Here is an 8628-nt window from a genome sequence, read left to right as displayed (position 1 = left end):
AATCAGCTTTAGCGTTACTGACACTTCGTTTTTTTACATTTGCCCTTGTTGTTTAGATGTAGAATGTGAAGCCGAGAGCCTTGTGCCCTTTCGTGTGCAAAGTCGGCCAAATCACAGGAGGATCGGTCTCAAAATGACGACGCGATGATAGATAACAAATCTACGCACGCTGACGATAGGTGCAACTTGAAAGGCGGCTCGGCGAAACGCCATCGTCACATCCGTTGCATGAACGTCACCATCAAAGCAGTCTCGTTCCCCCTTCCGCCCTTGAGATGCGCGAAGCTTCAAAGCTCGGAAACACGTCCTCTTAGCACAACGATATCTGAAAATGCGTGGACTTTACAAACGTAAACATTCGTTTACCGTTAAACTAATTGGCGATACTTCTCATCATTTCCAAACCTGCCCTCTCCGCGTCTCTATCTTTCGCCGGACCCGGCGTTTCCGAAGGTGGTCACCGACCCGGCGGCTACGAGATGATGCAGTTCTTATTCCTGCGCCGGCTCTGCTGCTTCCTCGACATCGCTGGCATCGTGATGAAGTGTGGTGACCGCCCGCCGTACCCCACCGTCCCCGCCACCGTCCCCGCCGCCATCGCCGCGGCATCACCGCCGCCGCCCTCGCGGCACCGCAGCGACAGCACGAGCACGGTGCGCGGGATCGGCTGCCCCAGGAAGAACCCGTCGTCGTCCGAGTCCGACGAGGAAGACGAGGAGCAGGTGGAGCACCAGTCGTCCGAACTGTCGTCCCGCCCGTCGTCCGGGTCGAGCGCCAAGTCGTCCGGCGCGTAGACGGAGCGCGGCGGCGCCTGCGGGTGGCCGCCCCGCGCCCCCACGTCCATCTCGGACTTGCGCCGCGTCAGCCGCTCGCAGTCCTCGTGCGCGCGTGCCCCCGGCTCGTCCTCGAAGCGGCGCCGGCTCCGTTCCACGGCCGCGGGCTCGTGCAGCGCGTTCTCCGAGCGCGAGCTCCGCGGCTCGCGTGAGCGATGGTAACGCCGCCGCCGCCGGCTGCGGTGGCGGGGTCGCTCGCTCGGTTCCAACTGCGCGAGGAAGCGCGGCTGCGACTGGGAGCGGAGCGCACGGTCGCAGCCATGGAGGGGAGCCGGCTGGAAGGGGCGGCCCCGCTCGTGCTCGGAGGGGCGCCGGCTCCAGCGGAGGCCGGAGCGCGACTCGGCGCTGCGGCAGCGAGAGGCGGAGGCGAGGGGGCCCGCCGCGCTGAGATTCTCCGCCGAGCCGAGGCCGCACCCGCCGCCGACGGACTTGGACGGCTGGTCGGGCGATTTGCCGTCAGTGTCCACCGAGAGGCCTGGTGACGTTAGAAAAAATGTAAAGGAAAAGGGTTTAATTAAAAAAAAAATGTACACGTGTTAATAAAAGGAGAGCTGCAAAACTGTCAGTATTCTTGCATCGGCTGCGTACACCGCTGTGATTTTTATGGACGATATGAATTTGAAATCGTCAGCCCCTTCTCTTCAGACAGGGGCGCGTGTTTGAGCACACATCGCCGCAGCCTGTCAGTGCAGGTTGATGAAAGGGAGGCAAGAAGGTGATGTAAACAACACGTAAACACTAACGATGCCAGGCAGGAAAACTACACAAACCATAAACAGCACATACCTACAAGCATAAACAACAACGCAAGTTGGCCAGATTGGCCACGTAGTGACACGCCACGTACGATGTTGCTATGCGCTTAAATCACCAAACACATCAGCTGTCCTGACAGAACGACTGGCTGTTGACCGAATGACTGACTGACTGACTGAGTGACTTACCGACTGACTGACTGAGTGACTGACTGACTGAGTGACTGACTTACCGACTGACTGAATTACCGACTGACTGAGTGACTGACTTAACGACTGAGTGACTGACTTACCGACTGAGTGACTGACTTACCGACTGACTGACCGAGTGACTGAGTGACTGACTTACCGACTGAGTGACTGACTTACTGACTGACTGACTGAGTGACTGACTGAGTGACTGACTGAGTGACTGACTTATCGACTGACTGACTTACCGACTGACTGACTGAGTGAGTGACTGACTGAGTGACTGACTGAGTGACTGACTTACCGACTGAGTGACTGACTTATCGACTGACTGACTGACTTACCGACTGACTGACTGAGTGACTGACTGAGTGACTGAGTGACTGACTGAGTGACTGAGTGACTGACTGACTGAGTGACTGACTGAGTGACTGACTGAGTGACTGACTGACTGACCGAGTGACTGAGTGACTGACTGACTGAGTGACTGACTGAGTGACTGACTGACTTATCGACTGACTGACTGACTGACTTACCGACTGACTGACTGACTGACTGACTGAGTGATTGACTGACTGAGTGACTGACTTACCGACTGAGTGACTGACTTACCGACTGACTGACTGAGTGACTGACTGACTGAGTGACTGACTTACCAACTGACTTACCGACTGACTGACTGAGTGACTGACTGACCGACTGACTGACTTACCGACTGACTGACTGAGTGACTGACTGACTGAGTGACTGAGTGAATGAGACGAATCGGCACGGTATGACGCCTGATCCCGCTGACGTGACGCCTTGACGACAGCGGCGGCGGCGTCTCTTAAAGCGCCAGAAAAATCGGCGAGAGCCAAAAAGACGACAGCGTTCTGCCGTGGTCAACAAGACTAGATCTGCTGCCGACAACCCATTTGGAATCGACCGATCAGCCGACCGATCAGAGATATGTCTGAATCGGTCCCAGGGAACCTCTCCCTACCTGCAACCAAGCTGCGCTGACCAACGCGGTGAAGTGTGACCGGCACGGCGTGGAGATCGGTATTGGATTGATTAGTGGATGTAAAATGCCAAGAGTTGTTAAGAGGCTAAATGTCCAGCCCTTTTGTAAATCCACTGCTGGATGAAGCCCCCCCCCCCTCCCTGCCGTGCTGGTCATGGGGGCGACGTGAATCTGAATCGTGATGTAGAGTGTGACATGGATATTCATCGTTTCGCTGTCCCGAGCGTCTCTCGCGAAGCATTCTTCTCGATCAAAACCACTCCCGTTCCTTGGCACGCGGCGGTGCGTCGCACAAACGCACGCCCACCGAGAATCGACCCGCCCACCCAGGCCCACCTTCCCGCGCACACCTCGCGACCGCGAGAGCGGCCGTCGCCAACTTAAAAAGGAAGCGAACGAACACACCCTAGATATTCCCTTTCGCCCCTAGCCCAACCGCGTCGGCGACGACTAAGGCGCACGTGCATTGTCACGTGCGCGCTCGTCAAACGCGTGACGCGGTTTCTCTCGGGCGGCTCTGTTGACCGTCGCACACATTGCCCAGTGCTCATCTGACATCCGTGCCGACTTTGTACTTAGCCCATCTCTACCCGAGCGTGACGATGCTCTCACGTGATGGCTGTTACTTACAGCCGACAGGAAGAGCTTGGCCAGTGGAGGAAGGGGAAAGAGAAAGAAAACAAAACCCCCAGTGAACATCGCTCACCGGTGCTGTCGGAGTCATGCGGCGACGCCCATCCCACGTCTATCAGCCCCGCACGGCCACGCCGAGCCGCGAATGTTTGCCGCGGCTCCCTGCCGCTGAAGGCCGCCGCCGCCGCAGCCCCCTCGCGACATCCCTCATGGACGCACGACCCCGGCGAAGGAGACGGCGGGGAAACTCATCTCGTCCGCTGCCTCGCGGGCGGCCTGCCGGACGCCGCCGCCGCCGCCCCGGGGGCCATCTTGTGTCCGCTGCCGGCTCTTGGGAAGGCCGTACGGAGGGTGGTCGCGGTCGACCGGCGGGTTGCCGCCGGCGCCTCCCATCGCCGCCTCGGGGGAGCTCCTCCCGCAGCCAAACGTCACCGAGCGCCGCGTCGGGAAAGCCCGGGCTTCTTCGGAGTCTGGTCCGCTCGTACGCCGACATCACGGCAGCAGCCGCGCCGGCGGCGCCTCGCGATGACGACTCGGCATAGCCGCGGAATCCCGGCACGCTCCCCGGCTCGCCGAGGGGGCTCTGCGCCGACGCCGCCTCCGGGCTGTAGCCGGGCGACTTTGGCGCTTCGACGGCAAGCGGCTTTCGAGCGCCGGCGCCGGCTCCGGCGGGGGTCGTGCGGATGCCGCGGCGAGGGTCCCGCGAGCTCCGGAAGGCCGGGGTCGGTCGCTTCGCCGCCGCCGTCTCCTCCCAGGCAGCGGTCGCTCCTCGTGTGCCAGACCCGGCCGGCGTGCGTCACGCGCCGCTCCTCCTCCTGCTGCAGGCCTGGCGAGAAAAGAATGGCGGTCGAAAGGAGAGGAGAGGGGGAAGAAGTCGTTGCGTGCGCCGCGCATTTCGTTCGCCGGCTCGGCGCGTTTGCCGTCGCGCCGGCAGCCGCGCGAATTTGACGGCCGGGGCTCGTGCCGGCGCGGTCCGTAGCGGCACGCGGAGAGAGCAGAAGGGGGGGAGGATGCGGGCGATGCAAATTGCCACTAAAGTTTCAATCGTATCGCGTTGTCTTAGCAGAGTTGTCGTGTTCGCCGCCACCTGCAACCCACCCCCCCCTCCCCAGTTATAGACAGCCAGACAGTACAGAGCCAGTGCATTGACACTGCATTTACAACGTGAGATTCAACACGTCCGTAATGCAGCCTCACTGTGGCTCTGTGGAAGGAGGAGGAGGAACGCCAACACGACGCAAACTCTCTCTCTGCTGAAGCCCTCTCCTCGTGACCAGCAGCAGCAGCACCATCAGGACCTCCTCGACAATCGGACAGACTGCCACCATCAAGGGCAAGCACGGCACCGTTACAAAAACAACGAAGCGAGCGCCGCAGAGACAGGGGGGGGTGGGGGGGGGCAAGCGGCACGGCTGGCGAGCCGAACGTGCCCACGGCGATGCCGCTTACTGACTGAGTGACTGACTGACTGAGTGACTTACCGACTGACTGACTGAGTGACTGACTGACTGAGTGACTTACCGACTGACTGACTGACTGACTGAGTGACTTACCGACTGACTGACTGACTGAGTGACTTACCGACTGACTGACTGAGTGACTGACTGACTGACTGAGTGACTTACCGACTGACTGACTGAGTGACTGACTGACTGACTGAGTGACTTACCGACTGACTGACTGAGTGACTGACTGACTGAGTGACTTACCGACTGACTGACTGAGTGACTGACTGAGTGACTGACTGACTGAGTGACCGAATTTCAAGCCGGAATGACCGTACACGGCGGCAGCGCGGCTCCTCCGCCGGCGTCTGCGGCCCCCTCAACCGATGTGCCGGTGGCGGCTCCGCACGCCGCCGCCGCCGCGTGCCGCGCCCCGCAGGCACGGGCAGCAGAAGGGCGCCCGTGCTCCATGACGTAGCTCCGTCCGCCCAGCGCCACGTGGCACTGGGCGCAGCTGAAGTGGCGCGTGTGGCCAGTGGCGGCCCTCCGCCTCCGTGCACTCGTCCGCAAAGATGATCTGGGGTTTCGGAGGGGTCGGGGTGGAGAGGGGAGCGGACGTGGGTGTTAACGCTCGAGACGCTGTCGGAGTAAGGCTGAGGGCACCCCCCCCCCCCCGCCCCGCCCCGAAGGTCCGTACGGTTCATAATTTCTTGAGACGGAACATTCTGGCGAATTGCCCGATGATGCTGGATGCAATTACCAGCGAAACGTCACAGTGCTGCTAATCCTGCATAATGCACGGGCATATGTAGTACTAATCACATTCCTGCATTTCCCATATCCCCTCCCTTTGATGCTGCTAGTCCTGCATAATGCACGGGCATAAGTAGTACTAATCACATACCTGCATTTCCCATATCCCCTCCCTTGATGCTGATAGTCCTGCATAATGCACGGGCATAAGTAGTACTAATCACACACCTGCATTTCCATATCCCTCCCTTTGATGTTGCTAGTCCTGCATATGCACGGTAGAATTAGTACTAATCACATACGCTGCTTTACCATAAGTCCCCTCCCTTTGATGCTGCTAATCCTGCATAATGCACGGGCATAATTAGTACTAATCACATTCCTGCATTTCCCATATCCCCTCCCTTTGATATTGCTAGTCCTGCATAATGCACGGGCATATGCAGTACTAATCACATACCTGCATTTCCCATATCCCCTCCCTTTGATGCTGCTAATCCTGCATAATGCACGGACACAAGTAGTACTAATCACACACCTGCATTTCCCATATCCCTTCCTTTGATGCTGCTAGTCCTGCATAATGCACGGGCATATGCAGTACTAGTCACATACCTGCATTTCCCATATCCCCTCCCTTTGATGCTGCTAGTCCTGCATAATGCACGGGCATATGCAGTACTAGTCACATACCTGCATTTCCCATATCCCCTCCCTGTGATGCTGCTAATCCTGCATGATGCACGGGCATATGTAGTACTAATAACATTCCTGCATTTTCCATAAATATGCTAAATTCCTCTTGATATGCAAATTATTTTGTCGAAGCGCCCTTTCCCCCCCCCCCAACCCCGCTTATATATATGCTCCAAGCTCGTGTGCTGTTTCATTCAGACGCTGTCTCCCCGACAGACCTGGTTTCACCTGAGGACGGCTGCTTGCGTTGTGGCCGAAACGTCGTGAGAATTATTTTATTATGTTTTATTTTTATTATTGTATTATTTCCCTTCTACGTGATGACTTTACCGAAAGAACCAAGAAGAAGAAGTGCTACTCAAATTGTAAATGTTGTGGTTTCACGCTTCAACACACCGGTGGGCTAAAGCAGTGGACTATTTTGTCTTTTGTCAACGTGACACTTTTTTGCTGATTGGCCGTGTCGGGTGGTGGAGGGTTACGACACATTTATAAATAACGCGATCTAAACCCAACAATGTTGATTATGAATATTGGTCGCGAAAGCCTGCTACGTGTTAAAGGGTTCAGTGTTATTTGGTGTAAATCTAGACAGTAACTCAATCAGGTGAGGCAGCCCCCCCCCACCGTTCGAATTATAGAATGCTACCGAAATGGACAGGAGGGATATAATAGACACAACGGCATGAAGATATTGTGAGAAAAGAAAGGAAATCAACGGAGACAAACTTTATGGGATTCAGTGGGGTGAGAGAAATGCTGATGGGGTAGACATCAGACAAGATGGCTTGGATTGTTGTATTCATCGTCTTGTGTTGCAGATATCAGGATTTGAACATGGAGCTGACAATTAATATATATATTTCATAATTTCTAGAGACGGAACATTCGCATGCGAGGGTGTCCAAGCGAATTGTGCGCACGTTTGATGCCCTGAGCTTTATGCCCTGCGGCGACGCCACTGGGAGCGCAGATTACACGCTAGAGCCGGGCTCGTGACGCCTGAAAGGGCTCGCTGGTCTACTCGGGGACCCAAGTGGTGCCGGCAGGTAGCGGTGGGGCGGTGTGGGGGTGGGGGGGTGGGGGGTGGGGGTGGGGGGGGTGGGGGGGGTGGGGGGGGTGGGGGGCGGTGGGGGGGTGGGGGCGGTGTGGGGGCGGTGTGGGGGGTAGGGGGGTGGGGGGTGAGGGGCGGTGTGGGGGCGGTGTGTGGGGGGCGTGGTGTGTGGGGGGCGTGTGTGTGGGGGGGTGTGTGGGGGGCGGTGTGTGTGGGGGGTGTGTGGGGGCGGTGTGTGGGGGGTGGTGTGGGGGGGGCGGTGTGTGGGGGGCGGTGTGTGGGGGGTGTGTGGGGGCGGTGTGTGTGGGGGTGTGTGGGGGCAGTGTGTGGGGGGTGTGTGGGGGCGGTGTGTGTGGGGGGTGTGTGGGGGCGGTGTGTGTGGGGGCGGTGTGTGGGGCCGGTGTGTGGGGGGCTGTGGGGGGGGCGGTGTGTGGGGGCGGTGTGTGGGGGGGGTGTGTGGGGGCGGTGTGTGTGTGTGTGTGGGGGGGGGGCGGTGTGTTGGGGGCGGTGGGGCCATCGTCACGACCGCAATCGCCACCGCTGCTCCGCCTCACCTCGTCACACGCGCCGCAGCGCGGCTTGAAGCGCTCGTCGTGGTGCCGCCGCAGTAGAGCTTCCCGTCCGCCAAGAAGTAGATGAGGTCTACGAGGAGCTCCCGGCACGCGGCGCACACGAAGCAGGCGGTGGTGCCAGCACGGGGGGTGCCCCGCACGCGACGCGAACACCGCCACCTCGCCTCCGGCGATGCCGCCGCCGCACTGCGGAGAGAATGGGCGCGGGGAGCGGAGGAGGGGAACGCGGAGGATTTGCTCGTGAGTCTAGAGAAGCGCTCTCGCTTGCTCGCTCGCCCTCTCCTCCCCGCGACGACCGGTCGCTGCACGGGCGCCGTGAGCGTTGGCGCGGTTGCCCGCTGCGTTTTCCGGGTTGTGCCCGTGGGGTGGGGGGTGGGGAGGAGGGGGGACAGGCGGTCAGTCGTGGCGGGGATCGACGAGGGCCTTGACTGCCGAAGCGGAGAGCGTGCGCGGAGGGGAGTAGCGCGGGCCGAGAGGGGGAGAGGTAAAGAGTGCAGGGGAGTAGCGTGAGAGGAGGGGCCGGGGGGCAAGTCCACCGAGCACGTAGATCTCTCTTCTCCGCCACCGCCGCTGCCGCCCACCCCCCCCCATCGCGGCGCAGCGGCGTAGAGCATGGCAGCGCGTACGTTGCTGCCGAGTCGGGGGGGGGGGGGACCGGTGGTCAAAAGCACTCGTTGTCCTGGAGGACCCGG

At 59.4% G+C, this 8628-nt stretch overlaps 1 pseudogene; it reads right to left on the bottom strand.

Moving 5' to 3' along the window:
- Nucleotides 1-472: 472 nt before the first annotated feature.
- On the bottom strand, nt 473-8122 carry LOC133362405 (prickle-like protein 2; annotated as a pseudogene).
- Between the last annotated feature and the right edge of the window lie 506 nt (nt 8123-8628).

Source organism: Lethenteron reissneri, unplaced genomic scaffold (assembly GCF_015708825.2).
Source record: "Lethenteron reissneri isolate LAM-NWPU_2019-01 unplaced genomic scaffold, ASM1570882v1 scaffold_1466, whole genome shotgun sequence".
NCBI lineage: Eukaryota > Metazoa > Chordata > Hyperoartia > Petromyzontiformes > Petromyzontidae > Lethenteron > Lethenteron reissneri.
Note: the sequence above shows the minus strand (reverse complement) of the source record. Positions and strands in the feature narration are given on the sequence as shown.